This window comes from Tursiops truncatus, chromosome 15 (assembly GCF_011762595.2).
Source record: "Tursiops truncatus isolate mTurTru1 chromosome 15, mTurTru1.mat.Y, whole genome shotgun sequence".
NCBI lineage: Eukaryota > Metazoa > Chordata > Mammalia > Artiodactyla > Delphinidae > Tursiops > Tursiops truncatus.
The window spans coordinates 69959107-69968112 of NC_047048.1; positions in this window are offsets into that span (position 1 = coordinate 69959107).

Genomic DNA, 9006 nt, shown 5'->3' on the forward strand with positions numbered 1-9006 from the left:
GGTTCAATATATACCTCTAAAAAGACATCTTAAGTCCCATTTATCTATAGGGTCCTCCAGTTTTTTTTTCCTTGCACTGTATTTGGAGTTTTTTTGTTTTTTGTTTTTGCAATGTATTTCTTGAAGGTCACTGTTGAGTAGTTTCTTGGTCTTGATTTCACTGATTGCATTCTCGTGGCATCCTTTAGCGTGTTCTGTCCCCTGCATTCCCTGTGAATTAATAAACCTAGAGCAGTGGTTCTGGAAGTGTGGTTCCTGAATCAGTAACATCGGCATCACCTGGGAACTTGTTAGAAATGCACTTTCTCAAGCCCCACCCCAGACTCACTGAATCAAACTGTAGGTGGAGCCCAGCCATAGGTGTTTTAACAAGCCTTCCAGGTGAATCTGGGGCACGCTCAAATTTGAGACCCATTATTCTGGAGGCTTTTTATAAGATTCTGATTCATCTCTTGTTCATATTGGCAGCCACTGATCTTTGTCAGGATCTTTGTCAAGATCCATTAATCCATGAACCCTTGATTTTAAAACTTTTTTTCAACCCACTGCAGTTCTTTTTGATGTTGCTTTATTCTATCTTTGATCAGTGGGAGTCAATTTAAGTTGCTTCCTGAGTTCTTTTGAAACAACCCTAATAATCTTAGCAGTTTTTTTGCTTTCTGGTATAAGATTTCCAGGCTCATCTATCTAGTCCCAAACCTGCAATCAGGCGTTTCTCCCAGGAGCCCTGGTTGCTGCTTTAGTCTCAGAAGCCTGAGTCAGACCCACTTGCTGACCTTGGAGAGCTTCCCAGAGAGGCAGGAGGCAAGTGAGACTCCCCCCGGGGGCATACAGAACTGGGTGGCAGCCATTTTGGGGAGCTCATTCTACCATGAGGTCACTGGTGCTGGCAAGCGCCATTTTGGAGTCCTCCCTGTGGCCCATTAGTGCCAGGTGCTAACCCACCAACCAGCAGGCCAGCATCAGTCCCAGAACACCCCAGCCCCACAGCCAGCTGTGGCCCAGGGTTCAGCCTCACCTACCACTGCACCCACAGTAATCAGTTCTGCCACAACAGAAGGGCCACAGAGCCCACATGGGGGCACCCCTAGAGCATATAGCACTGGTGACCAGAGGGGAGTGTGCTGCTGGGCCCCATAGGACATCTAATAAGGCCACTTTTCCAAGAAAGGGAAATGTAACTGATCTACCTAATACAAAGAAATAAAAATAGAGATTTAGGCAAAGTAAGGAGACACAGGAATATGTTCCAAAGTAACAAGACAAAACTCCAAAAGAAGAGCTAAGCAAAGTGGAGATAAGTAATCTACCCAATAAAGAATTCAAGGTAACGATCATAGAGATGCGCAACCAACTCAGCAGAAGAATGGATGAGCCCTGGGAGGAGTTTAACAAAGAGTTAGAAAATACAAAGAAAAACCAAACAGCTGAGGAATGCAAGAATAAAAATACACTAGAAAGAATCAGCAGTAGATTAGATGATATGGAGGAACAGATCAGTGAATTGAAAGAGTAGTGGAAATCACCCAAGCTGAACAGAAAAAAAGAATTTTTAAAAGTGACGATAGTTCAAGAGACCTCTGGGTCAACATCAGATGTACTAAGTCTGAGAAGAAGAGAAAGGGGCAGAGAATGTGTTTGAAGAAATAATAGTTGAAAACTACCCTAACCTGGGAAAGGACACAGACATCAAGGTCTAGGAAGCAAAGATAATCCCAAACAAGATCAATCCAAGAGGTTCACACCAAAACACATTGTAATTAAAATGGCAAAGAGAGAATCTTAAAAGTAGCAAGGGAAGTAGAATGGAACACCCGTAAGGCTATCAGCTGGCTCTTCAGCAGAAACTGCAGGTCAGGAGGAAGTGGTATAATATATTTAAAGTGATGAAAAGAAAAAAACCTACAACCAAGAATACCCAGCAAGTCTATCATTTAAATTTGAAGGAGAGAGAAAGAGTTCTAGGGACAAGCAAAAGATAAAAGAGTTCAGCACCACCATTTTGGATTTCTGACCTCCAGAGCTACAAGATAATTAATTTGTATTGTTATAAGCCACTAACTTTGTGGTCATTTGTTCAGCACCAATTAAAAACTAGTAAGGACTTCCCTGGTGGTGCAGTGGTTAAGAATCCGCCTGCCAATGCACGGGACATGGGTTCGAGCCCTGGTCTGGAAAGATCCCACGTGCCGCGGAGCAACTAAGCCCGTGTGCCACAACTACTGAGCCTGTGCTCTAGAGCCTGTGAGCCACAACTGCTGAACCAGTGTGCCGCAACTACTGAAGCCTGTGTGCTCTAGGCCCACGTGCCACAACTACTGAGTCTGTGCTGCAACTACTGAAGCCCACGCACCTAGATCCCGTGCTCCGCAACAAAAGAAGCCACCATAATGAGAAGCCAGCTCACCACAACAAAAGCATAGCCCCTGCTCACCGCAACTAGAGAAAGCCCATACGTAGCAATGAAGACCCAACGCAACCAAAAAGTTAAAAAAAAAATAAGCTTAATCCAGTGATTTTTTTCCCATTTTTTTTTTTAAATGTTTTTTAAAATTTATTTTATTTTTTTGGCTGCGTTGGGTCTTCGTTGCTGCACGCGGGCTTTCTCTAGTTGCAGCAAGCAGGGACTACTCTTCGTTGTGGTGCGCGGGCTTCTCATCGCAGTGGCTTCTCTTGTTGCGGAGCATGGGCTCTAGGTTCACAGGCTTCAGTAGTTGTGGTGTGCAGGCTCAGTAGTGTGGCTCGTGGGCTCTAGAGCACAGGCTCAGTAGTTGTGATGCACGGGCTTAGTTGCTCCATGGCATGTGAGATCTTCCCGGACCAGGGCTCGAACCCATGTCCCCTGCATTGGCAGGCGGATTCTTAACCACTGCGCCACCAGGGAAGCCCACCCATTGGGTTTTTCAGTAGCATCATGAGACATGAATTCTATCAGTATGTTGAGAACAAGATTCAGATATTTAGCAGGGTTGGGGTAACAGAAATAGCCGAGGCTCTGGCCCTTACTGAGACAAATTTACCTAGTGGTTGCAAATATAAGTTTCAATTCCCAAAGCCAAATACAAATTTTGTCAGTTTCTGATGCTTTGGAAAACATACACCCATACACCTATGTCCAGGGGGAAAGCAGGACCTGAAGCTAATCATATTCGGAAACTTGCACCTCCCCTGCCTTTTCCACCGTGGGACCCCCAGGTCAGGGGTATCCAGTCTTTATACAGGGGATTCAGTTTCAACTCCCAGTACCACATGGACCCAAGATCCCATCTCCCATCATTATGTGTGTGATGAAATCCAAATCCCTATCCAACCACCTCCAGGACAAGAGACATCAGGCCACCCCCTGGTTGCTCTGTTTCCATCTTTGTTTCTGACTCCTGCTGACTTGCCCTTCTTTCAAGTTCAGCCATGAATTTACTCTCTTCCTTCCTGGCTTGCCTGCTTCCTTCCTCCCTTCCTTGTAGTATTTTATCCAGGATTTTGGGGTGTCTGTGCTACAAAATGCTCCCTGTTAGCAAAATGTGCCATACCGCTGAAAGCAGAAGTGTTTTCCCACTTACAAAAAGGGCACATCCGGATGATTTCATAAAATACATGGACCGCCCCAATGGTGAATTTTAAATCTGTAGGAACAGAAAGGTGTGGGCTGCTCACAACAGTTTTCTCTGTGCTTCTATTCATCAACATTTCAAAAAGCTTTGGGTCCACTCTTGGGTAGGGGGTTAACTTGGAGAAGACACTGGGGGCTATTAACTTGTAGAAGAGGGGGCTGTCTCCTGAGGGAAGAATTGGACTTGATCACTTTCTCCTGAGGGCAGATTGGACCAGCGGAGCAAACTCTGGCTCTATTAGAGGGAGAACCTTCCCCAAACACATCCACTTGGGAGGAGCTCTCCATCCCTGAAGGTGTGGAGGCAAGCAGGCCCACCAAAGGTATCAAGACCACCAAAATACTGTTAACGAGCAGAAAAAAATAATATATCGGCAACTCACACCCGCATTCATTGTTTATTCCTGCGTCCCACTAGCTCAGATTCCACTAGTCTAAAAGACTCATTCCTTATTGAAATTTATGTGATTGTGTAGTTCTGTCACTTTCCTTTAATCTTCTGAATACCTAAAATAAACCTTTTGGAATCTAGAACAAGCACAGTCTGGGTAGAAATGAGAGAAAAGTGAGTGGATGGTGTGTATATTGGTGTGAATAAAGAGACTTCCATTGTTATGGCAACCAGCATCCTCAACTGCTGTAATCCTGTTCCCAATAATACGAGTTGTGATTAAAAACTGACACGGCAGCGAGGAAGGACACATGTAATGCGTTGGTGTGGCAACCAGAATAAAGTCTGCATAAATTTAAATCTGATGATCACAACAGTTAGGGGAATTTGCCTACAATTAATTAGGAACTCTTTTCTCATCTGCACTGGAAATCAGGAGCCTGGAGGTCTGACCTGTGGCCATGACCTTAGGCCAGATGGACCTCAATATCCTTTTCTGTAAAATAAGAGGTTAGATTAAATCACTAATGTGGGTGTGGGGCACAACTCGACTGTACCAAGAGTTGCCCTGTTTTCATCTGCATGCAGTACATCATTAGTCAACAAACGTTTATTGAGCCCCCACTCAAGTGTCCAGCCCTGTGCTAGGTGCTGGGGATACACAAACCAGTGTGTTTCCTTCCCTCTCGGAGCTTGCAGTCTCTTAACCTCTCCAATAACACAAATCTATGTGAAGTTACAGCTGCCGTACGTTTAGAGGCATTTTGTGCTACAAGAACCAGTAACAGGGAGATTTGACTAGTTAGATCAACCAAGGAAATCGAAGCACAGACAGACAATGATTTGCGCAAGGCAACACCACCACGGGAACCCATTATTCAAAACAAAACAAAACACACAAACAAAAAACCCCAAAACAAAAACCCTACGCCATGAAGTAGCTTATAGTCTTTACAAATGGAGAAATGGAGGACCCGGAGGATAAGTGATATGCCCCAGGTCACAGCAACAGCCAATGGCAATGTGGTCATCCAGACGCAGGCGCGGCTGATGCTGCCCTTTAGGCCATCAGGGCCAGGATCGGAACCCGCACCTCGCGGGGGGCTCCTTTCTTCTGGTCGCATGGCCCTTCGTGCGCCCTGAGACGGTTTTCTGACGTTCCTCGGCTCTCCTTCCTCAGGTGAGAAGCAGGCGCCGTGGGAAGGCGTTGGATAGCGCAGCGACCCGGCCGGGGTGCGTACGGGAGTGCAGCCTGGTCTTGTCACTGACCACTGAGCTCAGGGGCCCACCAGGCTCTCTCTTCCGGCGCCGTGGTCCCCGCGCCCCGCTGCGCGCTGCTAGCTGTGAGGCAGGGGGTGGGGGACAGGGAGAATCTCGACCCGCCCTGCCCGCGCAGCAATCCGACCCCGGGGCTAGGGGACATTAGGCCCACGCAGTCGGTGCCTGGCAGGAGGGCCCCCGGCCGGCGTCCCCCAAACGGGCTCCGCGCGCGGTCTGCGCTCCGCGTCCTGCGGGGAGGCGGGCCCGCCCCTCTGTGCGCGCAGGCGCGCGCCGCGCGGGGCTCGGACCGCAGCTTGGCGCTGGGTGGCCGCACGCGGGCCTTGCAGGTAGGACCCCGGGTGCGGGGCGCCGCGCCGCCGGGCCCCGCCTGGCAAAGCGAGTTCTCGCGTCTGCGGCCGCGGGGCGTTGCTCCTCCAGAGCGCCTCCGGCGGGGTGCACGGACCCAGGAGTAGGTTCGGGGAGCCTGAGTGCAAGGGGGTCTGGGCGGGTGCGGGGCTTGAGGGCAAGGCGTCCGCCAGCAGCTGGCGGCGATCGGGAGGGTGGGGAGGGAGGCGGCTTGGTTTTTAGAGAAATGCAGTCAATTAAGAGTTGTTCATTAATAGAAGAGAGGGTGTAGAGGGCGGGGCTTTGGTTTTCTTGAAATGGGTCATTTGGCAAACTTTCTCTTTCCTACCGTTAATTTCCAATTTCTATAACGGAAAATTGAATTATTATTATTATTTTGCCATAAAGGGAAAGAATAAAAAGAATTCCGCCATTTTGGCGTTTTAAAAAGTAACCGTTCCGCGGGGCTGACTGGTCAGTGACTGCCCCGCCCGCCGCCGTCTACACTAGTCCCTGAAGGCGGGTACCCTGGAGCCCGCATCCATCCCTCCGGCGTTCTGGCCGCAGCTGCAGCGGGGGGCGGGGCCGAGGCCCCAAGTTTGCGATGCTCAGGCTCGCTGAGGCTCAGAGTGTGTGTTGGGGGTATCTGTCTGGGGCGGTAGCTCGCCACCCCCGACACCTAGAGCAAGGGCGTTTATTGAGGGTCTGTTTTATGTGAGGCCTTGACGGGCAAGGGCTGGGCGAAGCCTTGGCAGACAGTCCAAGAGAAAATAAACACGGACACATTCACTCAATAAATATTTATTGAGCATCTGCTATGTGCTAGACACTAATCTGGGTTGGGAATCCAACGGTTGTTTTAGGTCGGGTTCCCTGGAAACAGACTCTGAGAGGGAGGTTTGAGTGTAGGTTTATCGGGGTGGCCTTGGGAATATCACCTGTAGGGGAGTGAAGACAGCAGGTTGGTTGGGCGGAGGAAGAAGGTGAACTGCTGATGTAGTCTTAACAGAGGCCTCCGCCTGTCCCAAGGGAAGTTCTGGAGGGAAGAAGGCCCTGCAGAGATGTCCCAAATTGAGGCAAGGGGGCGGGGCCTTCCTACCCCGTATCAACTAGTGAGCAGATGGCTGCTTCCCGGAGAGGGCACTTGCTTCCCCTGGCTGAGGGCAGTTCAGAGAGGAGCTGACAGCTGAGGGCTGCCAGTGACAACCTTCGCAGTAGCCCGGGCCTCCCACTCTATCCCCTCCTCTTCCAGGCTCTGAGAGACACAGGAGGAGGAAATAGTATTCTAGCCCCTAAGGCAAGAATGGCTAAGCCATTTACGGATTTCAGGAATATGTGTTTCTTCTTATGTTATTGATCACTCTTTACTCCCATCTCTCTTTCATTCATTCACTGACTATTTGTGGGTGCAGGCTCTGGATCAGTCTCTTTGGTGCTTTGTTCTGTCCCAGGGGAAGACACAAGTTAATGTACAGTTAGATTGTGGTGTAGTGGAGAACAGTAGAGGGAGCGATGAACTTTGTTTTGGGGGGTGGATTCTGGGCCTTTCACAGAAGAGGTATCAAGCTGGATCTTGAAGGATGATCAGGAATTTTCCAGACATATGGGATCTGGTAAGGTACCAAGCAGAAGGATCAGCGTGTGCACATAGAAGGCCACAGAAGTGGGGTTCTGAAGCTGTGACCAAGCTGCAGTGGGGAGTGGATGGATTCCTGGCATCTGGCTCAGGCCTGGGAGCCATGTCAGACTGGTTGTGTTGCTGTGTGGACCTAGAGGGACAAAGCTTATGAAAATTCTGTGTGAGCTGCAAATTTGGGGGCTGGTAGTGGTAGAGGAGAAGTACACAGAGAAGGTAGTTCCACAGAGAAGGTAGTTCCAGGCCTCGGAGAAGTTAATGGTCCAGCTGGGGAAAAAAACACACACAGTTGGTGCTGCTAGCCAGGAGCCCACAGCCACATGCGATGGGTCCCAAACATCACAGGTGCCCTGGATCCTCTCCCCTCCTGCACTGTCAAGGAATTGTCTTCTAGAATTATTCTTTTTCCCCTGCTGTGTCAGTTTCTTCCTTTATAGGCTCATTTTCATCAACTACAAACATGCTGTAGCATCTTCTATTTAAAAAACAAAAAAACAAAACAAACTCCCCCTTCCCTGAGAACTCATCACTCTCCAAATACCATCCCCCACATCCATGTTCTCCTTCCCGTCACAACTCCTTGAAAGAGTTGTTAGTCTTGTTGTTTCTACTACCTTTTCTCCCATCCCCCTACAAGGACCAATTCTTACTGTCAGTTTCCCCACTAGAATGTAGACTCCATAATGGAGGTTTTTGTCTGTTTTGTTCATTACAAGTCTGCATTGCCTAGAACAGTGCCTGGCACATAGTAGATGCTCAATAAATATTGAACTAATCAATGATTTCTCTCTAGAACCCACTCTGATCAAGTTTTTGTGTCCACAGCTCCTCTGAAATGGCACTTGTCAAGATTTCTGGTGATTTCTTTATTGCTAAAATGGTCAACGCTCAGCTCTCATCTGACTTAATCTGTCAGTGGCATTGAACACCACTGAGCAGTCCCACTTTCTAGAAAACTTTCTTCCAGAAATCCCTCCAGCAGCCCAGATGCTTCTGGTTGCCCTTTGATCTCATTGCAAGCTCCTTCTCAGTCTCTTTGGCTAGATCTTCTTCCTCTTCCCAACCTATAAATTTTGGTGAGCTCCAAGCCTCCCACCTTTTTCTTTATACTCGGTACTATAATTTTTCCCTCCCGTCCGTACAGGATGGTTTTTAAATTATAACTCCAGCCTTAACTTTATCCCTTATTTCTAGAATGTAGGCTTCATGAGAGCACTTTCTCTTGTTTGAGACTATTCACAGGGCACAGAAGGATGCTGATACCTAGTTGGCCCTCCAGTGTCTGCTGAAAAAAGGGCAGAAACCTGAACAGAAGGGCAGCTCTCTCAACCACCCTCCCTTCATAGACCTGAAATATATGATGGGCTTTCAGACGAAATGGAATTCTTTCAGGAGTAACCATATTCACTCCTAATGACTGCCAATGTTTTGAATAAAAAGGTTAACTCTATTTAAAAGAACTTAAAATGGTACAACTGTGTCAGCTGTGCAAAGCAAAATAATTGGAATTGAAATTCAGGGAATGCTATTATATTTTAACATTTTTTTGAAGGGGGGGAAGGGGGGAGAACAAACCTTGGTTTGACTGTTGCCTTAATTCATCAGGTTATATGTTCAAGCCTTTGCCTACCTGAATATACACTCTCTATATACTATATAGGAGGTACTCTGTATTTTAGGGAGGAAACGCTGGAAGATAAATCAGTGCTCAAGAACAGCAGGAGGGAGGAATGAAGGGTGGGAAATATAGCAACCATTGCAAGC